Source organism: Bombus pascuorum, chromosome 13 (assembly GCF_905332965.1).
Source record: "Bombus pascuorum chromosome 13, iyBomPasc1.1, whole genome shotgun sequence".
NCBI lineage: Eukaryota > Metazoa > Arthropoda > Insecta > Hymenoptera > Apidae > Bombus > Bombus pascuorum.
In genome coordinates this window covers 6,902,016-6,923,440 of record NC_083500.1, presented here as the reverse complement: position 1 = coordinate 6,923,440, position 21,425 = coordinate 6,902,016, and the positions used below count along the sequence as shown (strand labels likewise).

The following is a 21,425-nucleotide window of genomic DNA, read 5'->3' as shown; positions in this document are numbered from 1 at the left end:
CGATTCTATTTCTTAACGTTGCAGCTACGAAAGATAATTTCGAGCATTCGTTCAGTACCTTCTTTACGTAATAATTTCTCTGTTAAACTGTCGACGGTGCAGTTAGAGAATTTCTTTACATCGAAAATTAAATTTCATTATAAAATAGATTAACTATGCGTAAATCTCTGTTTCATTCTTTCTCATAAAACCTTTTATACAGTGATCCCTAACAAATTAGGCAATTAAAAAATAATGGCCACGCGAGAGAAAAACGAAACCATCGTTCACTAACTTCTAAACACTAACTTCTCTCCATCGTCAAATTGTACTTTTAAAGAAAGCATAAAAATAACCCATAAAATACTACACGAGAATTTATAAGGAAGTCGTATAGTAGATCTATTCAGTACTATTAATACGATATTCATTGTCAGTCAAAATTTAATTAAAAGTGATTTACAGCTTTAATTAAAAGCAACCCGTGTACTGTATGTTCCCTGGAGCAACTTACACGCAAATTATAATATCATTGTACAATTTGTCACGGAGTAACGATTTTGCCTAAAAAACGAGGAAACCAAGAGATACATACATGTTTGGTAAATAGAACAAGTGACACGACGAAAGAGCATTCATCGCAAAATTAAAGTTGGTGAAACCGAGCGTCGAGTGAAACTGTTTCAAAGTTACGTTTTGTTGCGTGCAATTGCAAATACAATTTTCTGTTCCAACAAATTTACACGGTGCTTATTCTCTTCCCCCTTCCCCCCTCTCTCTCCCTCTCTCGCTCGCTCTCTCTCTCTCTCGCTCTCTCTCTCTCTCTCTCTCTCTCTCGCTCTCTCGCTCTTCTGTTTCTCCGCGGTAAAATTTTTGATTAAACGTCATCCACATCCCCTTTTCGTGACAAAGCCCTTCCAAGAGAAAGACGTACACGTTTCGGCCAAATGTTATCTAGCCAACATCTCCATTCGATTAAGCTTTCGTTGATTGGTGGTAATCTTATTCAGTCGCGAATTCAATTTGATTATCCGATTTCGCTAAATTAGCGACTCGGTGGAAAACCGAGCCGGCAGACTGAATCGTAGCTCGGACTTGCTACCGATTCAATTTCACCCACGTCTCTCGCGTAATATTCCCCGCGTACAGAAATATTTTGCAATTCGGTTACAAAGTTCGAGACTACGCGATTTTAATTAAAACCACCGCGAAATAAACTCGCCGGGGGAAAAAATTACGCCCTCGAAAATATTGCGCTCGAGCACAGATTTCAAGGCAATTTTCGAATTCAATGGTGTCTATGATTTTGTCGATACAAGGCAGAAGTACATATGCGCAGATAATTGTACGTGACGATCATCGTTCTTTGGTAGACCGACGAGGAAACAGATGTCTGTCGGCCACATTTTCGAAGAAACATTTACCAACTTACCAACGTAGCGCTAATCGAATTTTCTTTATGCCGTACGCCGATGAATAATTTTCTACAACGCGAAACTTTATGTACGTATTTTACTTTCCTTTTTTCTGTCGCGAATTCTAATCGATGTTCCACATTCGAACAAGCATCGCTACGTACATTAGGAAAAGTATGTCTCATTTCCCATGGAATAAGAATATTACTACAAGCGTACGTTCTTTAAATTTTCTTCAGAATTGACGATTAAAAGAAGAATTCAGAAGAAAATATTTAAAAAGAGGATATGATAGGTTCACCTTACAAAACTGTTTAGCGAGTATTATTTTAAGTCGAGTTATACTTTATTAATCTGCTAATTCAAGCTAAGTAAATACTTTACTACGAAACAGCTGACAGAAGTGCATGCACTGATAGATTCGCGGATATAAGGCTTTTGGAAGTAGATGGCGAATGCAGAATATTTTGCGAGAGAGAAATAAGAAGCGCAGAGATTAAAAACGTTACTAATGTTTCTCGGATATTCAAACGTTCAAAGCCAAGTGCGAACATGATTTTCACGTGGAATTGGTTCGCAACATATCGAAGTTTGAATTCCATTCGTAAAATACATTGGTCTTCTATTATTTAGCATAAGTTCACCTATATCGATATAATTCACCAGTTTTTTAAAAAATCGAATATCAACGACAATTAGACGGAAGAAGAAAAAAATCGGAAAGGAAAACATGAATTTTGTAAACGGTGTGCGTTAGAATTGGTTTTTATGGGGGTGGACGAGGCATATTTTGGTTGTCGTGGGCGGCTTTTCACCGGACCGTTCTACCGATGTTATTTATATTTATTGGACATTTACGAGAGGCTCCTCCGCACGAGCGTGGTCCGCCACAGGCGGATTCGCTTCACGTCACAAACGTTCTCATTTTCAAACGGTGTACTTGTCAACCCGCTATTAGCGTGCCGAGTATTCTTGGCACCGGTCCTCCCGTTCCCATCCGAAAATAATTCCGAAGACGATGCGGAAAGCCACGCAACGCGCATTAAACACCGATCATCGTGTCCGATCTTGGCATTCGAATGCGATATGATCGAGTGTCCTCATGAATTTCTCTCCCATTTTACAGACACACTATTTACATATCGATAGGTACAATTTTAAAAGTATTCGGATATTCTGCTGTATTTATTTTTATTTATTTACCTGTATTCTTAGACTTTATTAAAAAATAAACAATATTCATCTTATGGATTTAAAATTTGATCGATTCAGCTTAGAGAAAAAGACAAGTAGAAACGTTGCACGAGACATTTGTAATAATTGCCTTGCTAAATCTTGTCCATTAAGCAATCAACAATGATGGTATATCACGAAGCTACTGTATTCTTAAACTTCGCTAAAATATTCACTTTATGGATTTAAAATTTAATCGATTCAGCTTAGAGAAAAAGACAGGTAGAAACGTTGCACGAGACATTTGTAATAATTGCCTTGTTAAATCTTGTACATCTAGCAATCAGCAATAATGATATATCACAAAGCTACTGTATTCTTAAACTTTGTTAAAAAACAATATGTGGATTTAAAATTTAATTAATGTAATTTAATTTAATGTAGAGGAAAGGAGAAAACATTACACGAGACGTTTGTAATAATTTTCTTATTAAATCTTGTGAATTTATCAATTCAAAGGCGAATTATTATATCCAATACTACGTAACCAATGAGAACAAAGAAGTTAGTACGAAGAATATCAAATACTATAGCAATGATGACAACCTAACAAACGTCTTACTTATTTTCATCTTCCTATTAAAATAAGAAATACATTAAAAATCTAATATTAGAGAGACAAGTATGTTATTCCTCCTACCTTCTTGGATTTCATTCTACCATTGAAATAAATAATCGAGTGAGCATTTGATTTACATACGCAGTAATTTTCATCGGTGTTTATTTGCTTTAACGCTTCGATCAGACTCTTCCCGCTCCATCGAACAATCGAGCCATAAGTTTATCGAACGAAAAGAAAGAAAAGAAAGAGGACGAGAAACATTCTGAACGATCTACATAATAAAATCGATTTTTGCTCTTAGAAATGAGCAGTTTGATAAGTTTCCGATCGTATCGTGCAAATATTCGCAATTATATCTGTTAATTTCAATGTTACATACCGTTTTCATCTGCCGCGTGCAAGAACAATTTCGGTAATACCATGCTCTGTTTTGATGCAGGGAAAATTCCAGAAAATTCATATTTATGATCAAGATAACGAGGAGATTGCGGACGAAATGCAAATTGGACGGCGGTTGAAAACAATGAAACCGGGCGAACATTATTAATCGAGGAGTAAAACATTTCTAACGTGCGTGAAATTCGATCGGATCGACATCATTATACCGGACTACATTAATTAAACGTCCGTTAACGCACAATGTTTATGATTGTTAATGTGCCGCGCCATGTATCAAATTATGCCATGCGAACGGATGTTCTATCACAATTCAACGAGAAACGAAATGGAACCAGGAGGCTGATTGACGCGAACACCGAGGTCGACTCCATTAACCAACCCTCCTACAATTTACGCATTCTAATAAACTTTCCTATCCATGACTCGTCCCCATAAATAATTTAACAATTAAAAATCTACGATTACGAGTTGCAATCTTGAAATGAATTAGAAACTCGAAGCCTAACGTCCATTAAGAAAAATGTATAATTTATAGAATATGTAATTTAGCTGTTAAGAGCCTCGAGTTAGAGGCTGGAAGTTTGACTCGCGCTAAGAAAAATGTCCAACTTATAGAATAAGTAATTTAACTATTAAGAGTCTTGGCTTACAAGTTGGAAGTCTATAACTTGCATTAATGCGTAATTTATGGAATAAGTAATTTAGCTATTAAAACTCTTGCGTTGCAAGTTGGAAATCTAATTTTCGTTAAGAAAACTGCGCGATTTACAGCGGCAGTGTGTTTATTTCAGCTTCTTAGCCTAGAAATTCGACTTGGTTACAAAATATACACATTACCATTAATTGTTGAATCTGCGTTACATGATTGCTTCCTTCGTTTCTATTCTACAACTGTCTTAAGTCTGCTATAAGGCATTTCTGTTCCTGGAAACTAGCTTAAACTATTTCATTGCCTACGGTTTACACTTTGCACTTTGCACAGCCCCCTTTGCTCAACTCACCCCTCCGTCTCTTCCCTCTTTTACGTCTTTCCTACATTCTCTAGCCATTCGACTGCTTCCGTTTTTCCTTTCTCAGCTAGTATTTCTTCCACTTTCAGGTTTGTTCTATCAACTTCTTTACGTACCTTCCAAGTGTTTCAAATGTCCCACTGCTGCTTTTATAAAATAAGCACGTTTTTTTCCCCTTTACTCACTGAAAAACTACACGCGTAGTTTGCCACCTTGCTCTTGCCAGTAGCTTCTCCCCCCTCCCCCTCCTTTCTCCTCAAGTATTTTGGTAAACTTTCTTCACCATCGGGTATCTCCTATCGTATCCAGATCCTTATATTCTGTTCTAATGTTTCTGTCCTTGTACGCCTTCTTTCCCCTTTCTCAGAGTCTCCTCTGTTTCCATCCCCCTGTCCCATAATCGCTCTACTCCTTCTTAGCTCTTTAAAGTGTTTCAACATTTCTTCAAGTCTTTCGCTATCTCCTATCTCGGCTGCTCTTTCTTTTAGATGTTAATGTGCAATTTATGGAACAAGAAATTTAGCTGTTAAGAATTTGCATTCAGAAAAACGTTGTCAATTCACAGAATAAATAATTTAGCTATTATAAGTCCCGGGTTAGAATCTGATAGTCTAACGTCCATTAGGAGAAGTGTACAAAGATGTGAAAAAGTGTACAAGTTCCAGAACAAGTAATTTAGCCGTTAAGAAATCGAGGGGTAGATGTTTGTATTTGTGGAATGAATAATCTAGTTATTAATGGTTATTATCGAGGGTTAAAAGTTAAGAAACATTAAGAAAAACGTGCAATCGTTGAAAGAGATCTTATCAACGCGTCAAAATGCATAATGAAGTTTTGTGTTCTATAATTAATTTCTTCGGCTACACATACATGTATACTTGTATAACAATATTGAAATACTGAAAAGAACAAGCTGTCGCCCATATAATTCACGAAAGAAATTATCCATATTCTTGAAACTACTACTATTGTAACTCTACAAAATTTTTTAGGAAAAGTTACGAATTGGTATTAGTTTTGATTAATACAGAATTAGAAATAATTGAAAACCCCAAAAATGTCTTAAATTGTCAAGTCTTAAATTCCTACAAAAAAATTCACCGCGGATTGACCATCTCATATGATGCGATATTTCTCGATTAATTTTTAGATAAAATAATTCAGAGATCCGTTATGGCAGTATAAAATTTCTATAACCGCTCACAAATTGACTGCCTCGACCGAATAATTTAAAGCCTCGAGAAGCCCGCCGCTCTAAAAATTCTATAAAGTATCTATAAAAGGTTATCTATTTATCAAATTATCTGATTTACACCGATACAGTAAATGTTGGAGTTAACGCAATCCTAATGCATCCTTTTTCCGTACCACGTTCGAACGAGACAGCTATGGAAATTAGCAGCGACCTGTATAGATAAAAATCGACAGCGGTCGCAACCCTGATGAAAGTGGACTAAGCAGTTCTTATAAATATTTAACTGTGCAGATAAAACAAGATGCGTCTCTGTTTGCGCGTGTTGCAGCCAACGAAAGCGTCGATAAAGCTTTTATTACACACGATAGAGACAGGCAGCGACCGTTTACAGTTGCCGACAGCTGTAATTAACCTTCGACGAGACTTCCATCGGCGAGAACTTTCCAGGCACGATAAACACGCTCGTTAACTTGTCCAGGAATACGTGTCGTCTTTGAACATCTCGTTAACAAGAAACGTACAACTGGCGCGGCTGAAAACTGCTTCCTATTTTCTGGCGTTCCGGCGACGCTGATTAAACGCCATCGGATCAAAGAGAACTCTGCATCTTCTCCGCTGCGATCGATCAAATTGATCTAGGAATGCGCGTATACGTAGCAACAAGTATCGTAGTTCGTGTGAATCTTGCTTGAAACGCGATATCCTTGGACTAAATGGCGTATCATATAACAAATTAGAGGACACCCTGAGGTTATTCTTGCGCGAATGTCCTTTTTAGTTGAAAATCTGATTCGTCGAGATAAAATTATGTGCAATAGAGAAACTGTTATACCGTGGTGGATTGTGTTTCAGTTCTTTAAAGGATTCTACGATTTTTCTTTTTCATAGTCTTTCTTGTATTTCGTTGCAAATTCTGCGCTCCTTCTATGTCATAATTATACGGTTAAAATGTAGAATAGAGCAGAACAAAGAGAATAGGTGTAAATGTTCGACTGTGGGTGAAAGCAGTGTCCGTGAAAGAAGTCGATCGGCAAATCGACGCGTTTCAAGCTCCAATCACTCGCACTTTATCTAAACGATAATACGCAAACCATGTCACGTAATACCAAGTTTCATACGCAAAGTATAATATTACTGAATATTACGTTACATAACATAATACAAGAAGGTACTGTGCAGCAACAGCGTAATAATCCAAAATATACTGCTGCACGATCTAGCAAAATAGCACACTGTACTTTATTTTAGAAAAAATTGCACCTACCGCATTCCTATCAACATTCTAAACACGCGAATGAGATTTCAATAGATGAAACGATTAGGTGAAAGTAAATGTAGATTATCTCCTTATTAATCTTATAATTAGAATTTGGAGAAAATATAAAAAAAGATCTATCGTCTCTACTGATCGAAAGATTCAAATTAAGTTCAATTGTATCTCTTCGTATTCAGTGTAATTGAACCTATCCCTTTCGATTGTATCTACACGTTATAAATTTAACGCGCACTAATGGCATATTAATGTCCGATCAATGACAACTTCCCTTGGTTTGATACATTTTTAATAAAAAAGTTTCGTAGCTAATAGAAAATTCTAAACTAATTATAAACTTATTATGAACTCAACATTCCCAACTAAATGCCTCTTAAAATCGTAATTCTTGAATTCTGGACTACGAATTCTTAACTTTGAACTCTCAGCTCCGAACTCTGAACTCTAAACTCTCAATTCTGAATATCCAACTTTAAACTATAAACTCTGCATTGAAACTATGAAATCTGAATTCTGAATTTTAAACTGTAAACTCAGAACCCTAAACTCTAATCTCCAAACCCTAAACCCTAAAACCTAAATTCCGAGTTTCAAATTTGTTTAATGGAAAACAAATACAGCAGCGCCAAACTTCAAGCAATATTAAGTACGAAGAAAGTGAAAAGAAAATCGATGGAAAAGAAGAAGACGGAAAGAAGATCTTATAACATAGATACACGAATTGCTTTTTCTCTACGTTGCGCTTCCGATTTAATTTTAGCCCATGCGACTGCTATAATAAACGCTCTATCCACCACCTCTAAATATATCGTTGGTGTTTTCGTTTCGCGGCCACCTTGCCCTGTAATCGTAACAAAACAAGCGAGTAATGCATGCATTAATTATTCACTGGTCAATCGAGCTCGTGTATATGCGTCAGTTTCTCGGTCTAGTCGACTAGAGCAAAGTTGTTCAGGTAACCGTGGAAAGTTTCGCCGAGTTTCCAGTCCAGTCGATTAAACTGTGTCAATAAATTGTCACATGCGACCTGAAACGGCGATACTTAATGTTCGGAAAACACGCGAGCCACGGCGACACACTTTTCAAGATACTAACACAGTAAAATGGACCAAGTTTCTAAAAACATCGTATATTAGACAAGCTACTTGTCCTTAAGTCGTTTCAGATCGAAAAAGTTGATTATAAGTGGATGTCTAATGAAAAATTGACAAAAGGAAAAAGTTCGCGTGTTCGTGGTTTATTAAAATTTCGAATCGCTTTTTAGTTATATCCAAATAAAATTTGTTCTTAATTACGTCAATAATTTGAAGTCGATGTCACGAGTATTATAATACAGTTTGTCTAGTTCGATTTTAAAGAACACGGAATCTTAAATGAAATTCCTTGGAAATTCTCGAATTTAAAAAATTCCAAATTTTTCCTCGATAAAATATGCTTATCGATAGATTCATAAATTACAATTGAATCGAAATCGAAACTTTGAGAAAAAGGAACTTGTAGATCCGCGTTGTAAGATTCTTTCGTTCTCTGTTTCCTCGACTGATTCTAATAATGCAAAATTTAGGATAACAGATAATAAAAGAATAATTCTACATGTAAGTATTGTAAGATAAAATATCAGTCGAATTCAACTCGAGTGATTCAAAGTTCGCGTTGAACTTTTCGTCGATGGCTACCTACAACGGTCGATTTTCTCGAGAATTTTCAAGATTGAATTTGCAGATTGAAGAGTGGATTTTACAGAAGACAATCCCAAGAGATAACGAGAATTTCGGGTATCAATTAACCTTTTCCATAGAGGAAATATTCTTCAAGGGAATAACGTATTTAAACAGTCGTCAGAACGTTTCCTGTGATTTTCCTCGTTCTTCTTCTTTTTCTTCTTTTTCTTCGAACTCCCAAAATAAAAGGGAAAAGTTTAGCAAGAAATCGTGGACAACGGCGCGAATCGCGCACTGACGTCAGCCACGTTTCGCGGTCACTTGCATCTTAAACCGAGTGAATTTCACTGTCTAAAATTGTTCCATGCCCTCGTGTATGATCGTTCTGACGCAAGTGACACAAGCAAGTGCCAAATCGCGCTCGAATGCCACGCGTGACCATTTTACCACTTCGAACGAACCCGCCAAATTTTCGATTCGTTGCGAACGAAACACCGCTACAAATTATGAAAGAAAGCTTTTCAGAATTTTCAGAAGTGAAACTTCTCTTCGGTAGATGGTCCGTGTTACGTTTACACGATGCTTCCTTTGTTGCTCTTATCCTTTCTTCCAATGCGTTACATTTAACACTAAGCTTACCAGTAGCAAAATTTAATTTAAAACAGTACATTCCCTGTCCTTTCTTTCGTTCGTGCAACTTTATGTAAGTTCTTATATGAAGAAAAATGTGAAAAATTGATTTATCAAATGACATAAGAATTTACATAAAGTTAGACGAACGAAAGAAATAACAACGAATGCACAATTTTAAATTAAATTTTGCAAGCGGTCGCTTGACCGGGTGTGATAAAACGATTAGTGTTAAAACGTTCTTCTTTATTCACCACTGTACATAATTTACGAAGCTCTTGTTTCCGATATTTATTAACAAAAACCTATTAAAATTCTCGTTTGATAGACGTTGTAAAACTTTTGCTCAACTGTATATTTGTCCAATGATTTTATGAAACATAATTTCATCTCACAAAATTACGATATGTTCCCCTTCGTGCTCGTTTCTTTTTCAACTTTCTTTTACCGTCCGCCGTATATCAAACATAATTTACGAGCCTTTTATGGCTAACATTTATTAACAAAGGTCTGGTAAAATTTCCTCTTAATACATGTGTTGTAAGGTTACTCTATATTCTACATCTGTTTTATATATCGCATATCCATTGCTTCGATCAAACGTAATTCCGTTTCACCGAACTACAATGTCTTTTTATACTCCTTACCCTTCAAACTTTCTTTTATTTCCCACCGTGTATTAAACGTAATTTACGAGCCATTCGTTCTTGGCATTTATTTCCAAAAATCTGTTGAAACTCAACAGAAACACGTCGTAAATGAAAAAGCTGTACATCACAAAGAGAAGCGTTTCTAAAGTCACGTGGGAAGTTCGACGCGGAGAGAAAGAGAGAGAGAGAGAGAGAAAGAGAGAGTAATTAAACGGGGCATCAACTGTTGCTTCGCTTTTCAGCCAACTTTTCATCGTATCGGTTCAAAGTGCATCCCGACGAACCAGAGCATTTACCTCCTCTCTCTCTCTCATGTTTCTCTTGATAGTTTCATACGTGTGAGCGTATACACGTAATCGAGTATTGCTGGTGGAATCACGATGATGTCGTCGTCGTTTGTAAAGTGCACCTACAGTGGTGCTTCCTACAGATAATTGACGATAACGTAGATACATCGTTATTTTTAGAACAGGAGCGATTACAACAGTTCGTCCTGCACGACCTAACCCAAAGTTCTCCATTAGACGATATTGCTTTTTAACCGTATCGATTTGGCATAATTCAAGGCCGACCTACCGGGGGACTACGCCTTCCGCTCGATAATAACGATTTTTCCAGAGTTTCGAAGAAGTTGTGGCGTGGCATAGTTGCAACGAAATTTTGAACCCTCGCCGCGTCAACCTGTTTCTTTCGCGTTCGAAAATAACGCTACGTTTTGTATCGCTTCGTAGCAGAGGACGCGTGTATTCGCGTATGTAACGTAACCTAGTCGAATTACTTGGCAGAAATTTCATAACGATCCTAATTTAGAATGTTCGACGACGTTGTAGGGCTTTTTCTAGATTTTCTTGCAAATTTTATAACACAGTACTAACAGAGAACGTTTGAACACGTTACACGAATGTTTCAAACATTTTTACGTAAAGAATTTCAACAGAATTTCATCGCGATTGAAACACAGAATTTTATTACAATCTGAATGTAGAATGCCTGACTACGTTACACGAATTTCTTCAGATTTTTCTTCGAAAGCTGTTGTTCGCTAAAAAATACGTGGAACGCGAAAGATTCGCAGGTTCGCTTTAAGACTGCCATAAATATGTTTTACGCAGTGACGTTCAACTTTGCTCGCTAGTTCAGTCGCTTGATACATTTTTCCATCTGCTCGATATTTCGTTTACGCTAGGTTTCCTTTCTTTTTGAAAAATCATGCTGTTTCCATGGCGGTGTACGCTATGGCAATGCATCGGAAACCTTTCGCTAAACAGCTGACGTAGAATTAATTCGGTAAGTCGTCAGTGGAAATCTACCTTTTCCATGAATTATAAAACATAATCGATAATTTCGACCGACGATAAGTGGCCCCACTGATCCATTATACAGGTTGACGCGATTATAAATAATCAATTAAGGAGAGAAATATGTAACGCGTATTGATGAAAGCGATACGATACGTAACAGAAACATTTGAATATTTTGATTCGAAGGAATTTCGTGAGAACACGATGCGTCGGTGGCGAAATTTCGTGATAAAGAGCGCGCTGTATGCAAAAGATAGTGGCACAAGCTACACTTGATTCGAGCTCGGCGGAAACTCGCTGCGAAGCCTGCCCTTGCACAATCGAATTAATGACAGGAAGCAATGATACAATTACTCTGCAGCCACTTATTAAACAGAGGCTTGGCTGCGTTCAGCTGTGATTGCCCGAGAACCAAGAGAATCCAGTGAAATCTCGTCGTCTCGTGTCGCCGTGAATTAGTTTAGCAAGATCAGCGTGCTCTGATTCCAGCAACTTTTTCTGCTGAAACTCGTTACGCGTAACTAACGGAGGATTAAAACGGTTGGCTTGTGAAAAACTAAGAAAATAAATAATTAAATATAGAAATAAATAGGTAGATACCTGGTTAGAGGGAAAAGGAAAAGCGGAAGACTAATGGGAAAAACTCGACGAAATTTTACGTGAAACGAGAATATCGTAAGAAACTCTCAAGAATTATGCAAGGAATTTCTATTTCGTGTAGAAAGAAAACATTTAAGTGGTAATTACTGACAATTGCGGTGGAATCAGTCGTAATTGCGTCAGACAAGGTACAAGAGACTGTTATACAATATATTTCTTCACGGAATGCAGTTAAAGAGGTTGATAAATTATCGTTGGATATAGAAAATGGATAAAAGGAATTGGAAACTCGCGTATAACGATGTTTGGCTTGATACGTAAAATGTGTACATTACAATCATAATATGAAAGATAAAGTAGGATAAAGCGATAGGTCCATGTCTATGCTATTAGACAATTAAACAAAAATATCTAATCTGTTGGAAATTAAAAGACAAGTTAAGCTAGCAGTAGATTAAGGAATGACTACAAATGTCTGTATTTCCATCGCAACAACTGCTTTCAAGGATAACAGATTCAGCTATCTCCGTCCCTGAATACAAGATTCGACAACACACTGTCCCAAGAGAAACGTGTGCCAATATTTAACCATATCCAGTCTAGCGCTATTTCTGTAGAATACCAAAAGATATGGTTTCGTAGAATAGAATTCTCCGGTAATTTGAAATCCATGTAAAATCAAAGTTGCCATCGAAGCGTGCAATATTTTATAATTGACATAGCGAAATAGCGTAACAAGGCTGCGTATTGTATTCAAGTTTTTCCTCAAGATATTAACGAACCTTTTGCTCACCGAAACAGAAAGCAGCGAGATTCAGCCATGAAAACTGAAGAATCGCAGCACAGAATTAAATCCATCGACGTTCAAAGTCGCCACCGAAGCGTGCGATATTTTACGACTAACATAGCGAAATAGCGTAACAATACGGCGAATTGTGTTAAAAGTTTTTCCTCCAGATATTAAAATACTTTTTCTTTTTGTTTGTCGAAACAAGAGCGAGATACAGCCATGAAAACTGAAGAATCGCGGCAGAATTAAATCTCATCGAAGTTCAAAGTCGCCATCGAAGCGTGCGATATTCCACGTTAACATAGCGAGACAGCGAGTAACGATACCGCGTATTAAAGTCTTCTCTCAAGATATTAAAACGCTCCTTTCATTGTGCCGAGGCGAGAGTGAAATTCGTCCGTGGAAATTGGAGGATCGCGACGGGACCGAGTCCAATCGAATGAAAATTCAGAGTCGCGAACGTAGCGTGCAACGTTTCGAAAATTCCCCGGCATATTGAGGGAGACACGGCGAGATAGTGTCGCGATACAACGTTACTGTCACCGGAAGAGGGAAACGAGAGAAACCTGGAGCAATCGAGGGGTGGTTCGAGTGACATTAAAGGGTGTCGCGAGTCCTAAATTGCAGGCCGGCTGGCTATGTTCGCCCTGTTCCAGTAAGATAGGGGCTCGTTTCGCGTTCGCCGGCAACAGATACAAATTTTCTCCACTTAATTCCATCGGCCGTAGAAGTCTAATTGCGTCGGCGACAAGCTGGAAACGAGTGTCGTTTAAACACGGGCCCCTATGGAAAAACCGACGCCCTCTGTAACTGCATCCACCGTAAAATTCCCGTGAATCTTCGTTCTGCAACCGGAAAAACGCTGGAAGACGTCGTTGTTCGAAGATGAATCTACAGTCGAATAAATCTCGTCGTGCGATTTATACGAGGAGGACGAGGATCGATGCTGCCTGGTGATAATTAATCCATTAAATCCGAGGATTATCGAACTGGTACGAGAAAGAAGTAATTAACGCTGCAGATAATCGAGGAGGAGATAATCGAGCGTTTTTGGATCTTTCGATTCGTTCGTACAAATTTGCTCGATAGGTTGGGCGCGATGTTGAATATGCAGTTTTACGCTCGCTTCGATTATTTTAGCTTTTGCCGGTATTTACGCGGGCAGGTTGGTGAAACGGGCGGAGATATTTTTAGTTAATATTTGCAGTAACAGTTAGAACGTTTTAACAGCTAAAAATTTACTAACAGGCAAGACGAAGGTACAACGGCTGTTTAAATCATTCCCACTTTCATTCCTGAAATACTGAAATCTGTAGCAGCAAAAGTAGGTACTAATGCCTTTCCTTACTTGACTTTAACTTTTCTCGTTTCTTTCTACCTTCTTTTTTCCCTCTTCTCCGTGGTCTTTTCCTTTTTATTCTTCCCCTCTTATTTTTCCTCTCTTCCTCTTTCTCTTTCTTTCTTTCATTCGTTCTTTTCCTTTCCCAACCTTCCCATTTTTTCCTTCCATTGTACCATTCCTCCTCGATTCCCTTACTACCCCCTCTGTTCCCTTCTATTTCTTTCCATTCCAATTCGTTTATTGCATCGTGGTAAATTTTCCATAAACTTTGTATCCCCTGTATCGCAGACCGATCCAGCTTTTGTTCCACAAGCTTCATAATTCGTCGGAGCATTAGACGAATAATGAAAATTTACTTGTCGAGATTTTCACGAGGTTTTTCGAGAGTAGCGTTCGTGTTTACGGGTTTCTTGTAGATCTACGATAACTTGATAACGATGTGCTTGCGTCGTCGACGAGAAGATAAAACTCATGCAAATTGCCTAACGCGCCGACGAAATTCGCTCGTGTAACGCGAATTTTACAGCCGCGTTCCGCAGCGTTCACGCTGAAATTCCGAGAAAAATGCACTACAATTCCCCGAACACGGATTTTCCAAGAATTCATTCAGCCAGACATTAAACATGCATCATGCAAATGCAATCCTCGCTCTTCGTATTTCCATCTTTATTTTCGTTTTATTTTTTTCTCTTTTTCCTTTTTATCAATTGCATCGCGATTAGATTCGTTTCCCTTCAGTTTCGCGCGAATTATTTGCGAAATATCATTCGTACGAGTAATCGCCCTGTTGTTTTGGCAAAACAATTCTCCACTGCCTACGCGTGGTAGGATAATATCATCTATTGATTATATCGTCTTCTGGAAAAATGGAAAGGGTGTTTTCTGTTAAGGTTATTCGGTGTATGTGGAATTAAAGAAATGCGTGGGTAAATTGTAAGGTATTGAAAGTATATATATTGTGAATAATAAAGTACAAAATGTGAAATACAATGTAAGCCGATCCAGATCCTCTCGCTAGCAACGTTACCCTGAGACTAAAAGAACCCTGAAGCCAACGTCGCACATGTACCGCTTATGGTCTGTCCTCGACGCATTCTTTTGTCTATGCGCTATCGATGGCCTCAGCGCTTGAGAAAACCGAAGACCAGATGTAGAGTTTTCTCAGAAGTGGCAATCACTTCAACATTTTCAAAATACCACATAACGAAATTAAAATTAAATGCTAACGTCTACTACTACATTGAAACATTTCAAGTTCTCCGTATCTTTTACCCTTTCAGCGAAATTATACTACACAGACTGTTGCGAAATAACGACTAACGATAGCGTACTAATAATAAGAACATCCCGATCGTAAGAATTTGGACAATTTGTTCCCTTCGAGTCATCTCGTTACAAATCTCATAATTCGTTCGTATCGTAACAAGGCAGATTGCTAAGTGAAAAAAAAATTCCTAAAATTTGTTACAGCTTTGCGATAATCCTAACGAATTGACTCGCAGTAATTGCAACGAGTAGGCGTCGCTGATGCTACACCGGTGACCGGCGATGTACAAGCTGTAATATTATGAATCTTAGTGCCTCGAAGTGTAATACCATGGAGCATCGCACAACGGGACAGAGCACAGAACTACGACGCACAGTGCCATAAACCATAAAACGCAGAGTATTATGAATCACGAAGCCACAGTAAATATCGGAATTCGCAATTCCTATATCCACCGAATCAACGCTCGGCCATTCTAAATATCGCCAGGCGTAAATTACGAACACAGTGAAATAAATCAGCTTCTATTCGTTGGTGCAACGAGATTACCACTTTCTTAACCGCCCACGCCACCAAACGTAATCGCCCGGTAAACCTGTGCCAAGCAACTGCACAAGTAGACGAGCTACGCTTTACGTAAGACGTTAATTACACCGCCTTCTAACTTCGCCCTTTAATTAAAACGCGTAACACAACCAGCAGAACTGGTCTTCGATTTTTCGAGCAACCGAACCTTTTCACTTCCTCCCTGGTTCTAGCTGGAGAAAGACGAAGAACCAGCTTTCGGATCGCTACAGGCTACGACGGTGTGTTCTGTCTCGTTTCCCTTCTGGAACAACCTGTCGGCGTGCGTGCCGCGCGATCTTTTAAAACCAACGTCCACGGGACGCGGGTATCGGTGAAGGTGCACGCGCGCGTGTATAACTCGGTTTTCCTTAATAAACCGCAGCGACGCGACGCCGCGCCGCGAGAAACGTGAGAACGTCGAGAGCGACGATTCAAGGAGAGAATTTATTATTCGACGCGTTGCATACTGCACCGGCGGTGAATTCTCCGGTGACTACAAGAAATTTACAAACGAAGCTTCAGCCAACCGCGTCTCGATGCAATGGAAAACCTGACTACGCCACGGTTATCGTATTTTCCTTTCTGACTGTGTATGTATTATATATGGCAGAGATCAAGTTATTATTTTGCTTTTTCTTCTCCTTCCCGTAACCATTAAAGGAGGATTGAAAAGAGGCGAACAAGCCTCTGTTGTTCTTGTTTCTGGTGACTTTCCGCGATCGAGCGTAGCTCGTTCTTTATGGTCCTTTGGCCAAGCTTCAGAATAGCAAAGTGTTTATTCCTCTATAGATATTTCTATGCAAGAAAGATTTAATGCTACCGCATATAGGCGATCTTCACGCTCCAAGTTCGCGCACATTCATTATAAATATATCTACAATCAAGCGACTAACCAGGATTGCTTTCCCACGCGTTTTGATTTTGTCCCAAACTTCCTATCGCTCCAGCGAAACTACCGGTCGTCAAGATGTTAATACAAAGGTCTGTCAAAGTGCCATTCTTCCATCCAGAGTCTCGCCAACTCTGTGAGAGATTCTCAGAAAAACACCCATCCGGGCTAAAGTATTCATCTTCGAAGTATCTCAGTCGACTGCACAGCTGGCGATAGCAAAGAACGAACGATAAAAGAACGAATGATGGAAGAGCGACATTTTTCACGGGCGAAACAGGGGGCAGAGATGATTTTCATTTATCCTTGATTCTCTGACCGGAGAGCGGGAAAAAAAGCGTGCGAAGAGGATGAAGAAACAGGCACGAGCTGCTCGCTAATCCCTTAAGAGCGTAGCGAACGAAGGGCCGAAGAGCCGAGAGGCAGCGGAAAAAAGGCGCGATACAATCCCATCGGGAGCGGGTTTCATTGAAATGCCGAGGAGTTTGTAAGAAAAACAGCATCTGGGTTAAATTCCCGAGGATCTTTCGGCTCCAGTCAGCTTTTCCGGCACGGCTGATAGAATTCCCCTTGCGAGCCCGTGAAACAACAGAAGCGGAAGGCTGTGAGGAGCCGAGAGAGCCAACGACGTCGACGAGTTTCTTCTGGCTGTCGGCGACGTCGCAACGACGAACCAGCCTGACTTTCGGCGCCCGCGGGAAATAACGCCGTGGACCGAGCTGCAAATATGCGCATCACAGCCATGAGATTCCCGAAAGAAGAATTGGACGACTCTTGTTAGACCAGCGATAGGAATTTTTAGGGAAGACAAGAAGGCAAGAATCACGAAGCTTGATTCTTTAAATACTACTGTCGCGTGTACAGTCAGTCGCAAAGATATTCGTACACGGAATAACTTTTTAAGAATTGGACTTGTGCGATTTTTGGAGAGATCAGCTCGCGAAAATGATGTGCAATGGAAATTTGGTGAAAATTGAAATTGATAGGAACGACGATAAATGTCGTTTATAAAGATAAAAGACATATTTTATATAATATGTATAATATATATAATATAAACATATTAATACGATATAATTAATTTATTAATTATATATATTATATATATAAAATTCCCAAATTTTACAACTTTTTCGAAAAATAACGAAAACTCCTAGGCAAACGAGGAAGGTCAAGCTGTTGGAACTTTGATTCTTGGCTAGAGCTGCGACGTAACGGAAAATCGTGTTTAAATGCCGGACAGGTTCATTCATTTGCCCGTAAAGGAAGACAAAGCGACGACGAACGACGTTACGAATTAATCGTAACGCCATTTGACGCGGCCAAAAGAAACATGACAGTTACAGTGTAGTTAATCGAATAAAAAGTTGCCCCTGTTCACGATCCAGTACCAATGGGAAAAAATTTCACGGGACGTCTCTCGTAACGGGCAGATACTGTCGAAGGAGAAGTCATTACACGGTACGTGACTGCGTAACAAATAGACCGAGGATACGCAAATCTCTCGGATCTGCATCCTTGAATTCTGAGAAAAGTCGAACTCTATGGATAGCTGACGGTCATAAAGCGTGACTCGATCAAAGACGAGACGGGAAAACGTAATGTCGAAGAGGCACGGAAGTCCGCTGTTAAATACCGGCAACGACTAATTAACCAGCTCGAAAGCCGTGACGCGCGTTCGTTTGACGCGCGAAAAATGAAATTTTCAGCGCTTCGAGCTTCCACGCCAGCTATACTTTCACAGATTTCTATAGAAATATTGAGAAGAGGCTAAATGAAAAATGTTACAAAGGATATACGTTTGAATCGTCGTAGCCTGCATTGTGACGCAAGCCGAGAAATTTTATTAATTTCTGTGTCTACTTCCAGCGAATAACATGTAAAATATCTCGTACATTCTTATTATAAATAGCTTTTCAATTTCTTCATCGTTTCACTTTTATTCATTTTTATCCTCGCTGATTTGCAATTATCGAATATTTGTTATAGCTTCGTTATAAATATAACGCCTTCACTGTTTCTCACAGTTAAGATGATCATGGCGCAACCTGGGAAATTTGAATAATTTCTATCACTACTGATAAGAAACGATAAAAGGTTCGAGAGTTTCCTTCCTGCTGTATGTAGAATATTCCACTTAGTTTCTTATTTTTGTTACAAATTATAATTTCTTATCGTATTTAATTCCTTTACTGAACGGCTATAAACTATGATTCTTCGGTATAAAGTCGAACGCACATAGTATGCCATGGTAGAATCAATATGCGATGTATTCACGTCATGTCTAAAGGTTCGAGTATGTTTAAAAACTCAAATGTGAAAAAAAAACCATTAAATGTTGAAGTTATATTAAATGGAATATAACATAATTATCTTTTTTTTTTTTTTTGACATTGCAATATCATGAATTGACATATTGAAATTCGTATGAAACTCGTCATTGGAATGTATCAGATGTTATGAACTACTTATTATCAATTCGATTATACTATAGAATAAACAAAATACCTGTCTCCTTTCACGCGTGACTTTTAAATAGTTCGTGCCGATCTGTATTCACAATCTCGAAACCTTGTAACATAATTTATGTAAAATACCGAAGTATAACATTCCATAAAGTAACTCTAAACAAGAATTCATGCTATGCCAATCAAACAACTTTTCATCTTGAAATAGTGAGATGTAAATTACATTTTTGATAATTCTATTCTTAATATGCAGATCAATATTACAAATAAAAGCATTCATATCCTGCATTAGTAAAGAAATTTTTAAATTCAATATCTCTTCACTCGATTACTGAATAACGAGAACCTGTTTTTAGGATCTGTTTTAGTTTGTAGGTGATATATTTTTACCACAAGTTTTATAAATATTTAACAAACATCGATTGATCGTCAGTTCATTGTTCCGCTGAATTTTGAAAAAGTAGACACGAGGAAAAAGGATAATACAAGATGTGAGTTGAAGAAAATTGAGTCTTACTGGATGGAAGTCAGAGTTACGGATATACAACTAATTCTATTACTCTTATAAAAACCTGTAAATCAACATTCCTACACATTTTTCATCGTTTGCATATCTCATTAAAAAATTGCACAACGATGAAAAGAAAAAGAGGGAAGATAGAAAGGAAATACGAGTTTGATAAAATTCAGTATCGCTTAACGCAAGAAGTTAGAGTTATTTCCACGTATTATTTCTTCCTGTCATTTCTGTAAAAACCTGTTTGTAACTCAACGTTCCAACGCAACGAATCTTCTTTCATCATTTATATGTCCTATTAAAAAATTGATATAGCGATAAAAAGAAAAGGAAGAAACGAAATATCAGTTTAATAAAATTAATCTCCTTTTACCATTTCTGTAGGACCTGTCTGTAACTCAATGATCCTACGGAATGAATCGTTTCTCACCATTTTCCTCCTATTGCCAAACGATATAGAACAACAGACAGGAAGAAAAAGAAAAGAAATAGAGAAACGAAATGTGTGCCACATGAAAATGACTATGCGCGGCTGTCGTAAACGCGTGCAACGTTGATCGAAACAAGGGATACCATTGAGGCATCGTCGACTGACAAGGCTCGAAGGTTGGATGCATTCTGCGTGCAGGCCTGAAAATTATGCGTTCTTATGCACAGGCACGTGCATCGTGGATTATGCAAGACGAGTATATAGCCTCGTGCCGATCGCTGTTTAAAATGCCAGCCGCGAACGAGCCGGGTTACCTTCGCCGCTCTTGATCACGATCAAAATAAAGAGAAGCCGCGCGAAAGCCTGTCACAGACGACACTTCCGCGGTGTCATTAAATTTTCATAGGATAATTCCCAGATCTCTGTGACCAATCTACAACATCTTCTCCATTCACTTTTCTTTCTGCCTTTTATTTTTCATTAGGTTCGTGGTTCTATCGTTGGCTATCAGATACAGCGATACTTGTGGCTCTCAGAAGTCATGTTCGGTGTCAACTACGGTGTCTGACGAACTCTTTAACCAGTTACCTGTTTTTGACGAGTATACTCGTCATGAAGAAATGACAATGTTTTGTGTCACGACGAGTGTACTCGTCGTCGCTTACTTCTGGCGACACATTTTACGTGCACACTTTTCGAAGAAGTCGCAACCGGGCAATTTCATTGCAAAAGTACAGGACGATATCTGTACGATGAAACTAGTACAGCGATATTTATGTCTCTCAGAAGCTAAATTAATATCAAATCCGCTTTTTCTTAACGAAATTAAATTTCATCCCGAACTGTAAGAACTGTCATCTTTATATACATTTCTATCCTATCGTTTTTAACATACAGTTATTGTTCTTATTATTATATCGAAACTTAGACACACGTAATCCGCAGATGGACGCAACTATTCGCATGCTGTCAATTCTAACTGTTCAATTACGTTAATCAGCCAAATGTCTGCTCAGATAAATCGCAAGGACAGTGTATGTAAAATGAAAAAAGTACAGGATCACGATTAATGATCCATTTTGAAGAAAATAATTATTTACTTTAATTTCAATTCATTTATTACAGAGTGACATTGATTCTATGGTAAACGTAAAAACTAGCGTATCATCATCACCTTGCTGGACGTTTTAATTTATAATGTAGATTACTCACCAATCTTTAACACGATGATTACCACGCAATATTTT

General features: G+C 38.3%; 1 long non-coding RNA gene across 1 annotated transcript; it reads left to right on the top strand.

Annotated features, from left to right (window-relative positions):
- The first annotated feature begins 12,231 nt into the window (after positions 1 to 12,231).
- Positions 12,232 to 15,847, top strand: LOC132913164 (uncharacterized). The gene is made up of 2 exons (XR_009659338.1): positions 12,232 to 13,703; positions 15,511 to 15,847. It is a non-coding gene; the product is annotated as an uncharacterized LOC132913164 (long non-coding RNA).
- Positions 15,848 to 21,425: the final 5,578 nt, after the last annotated feature.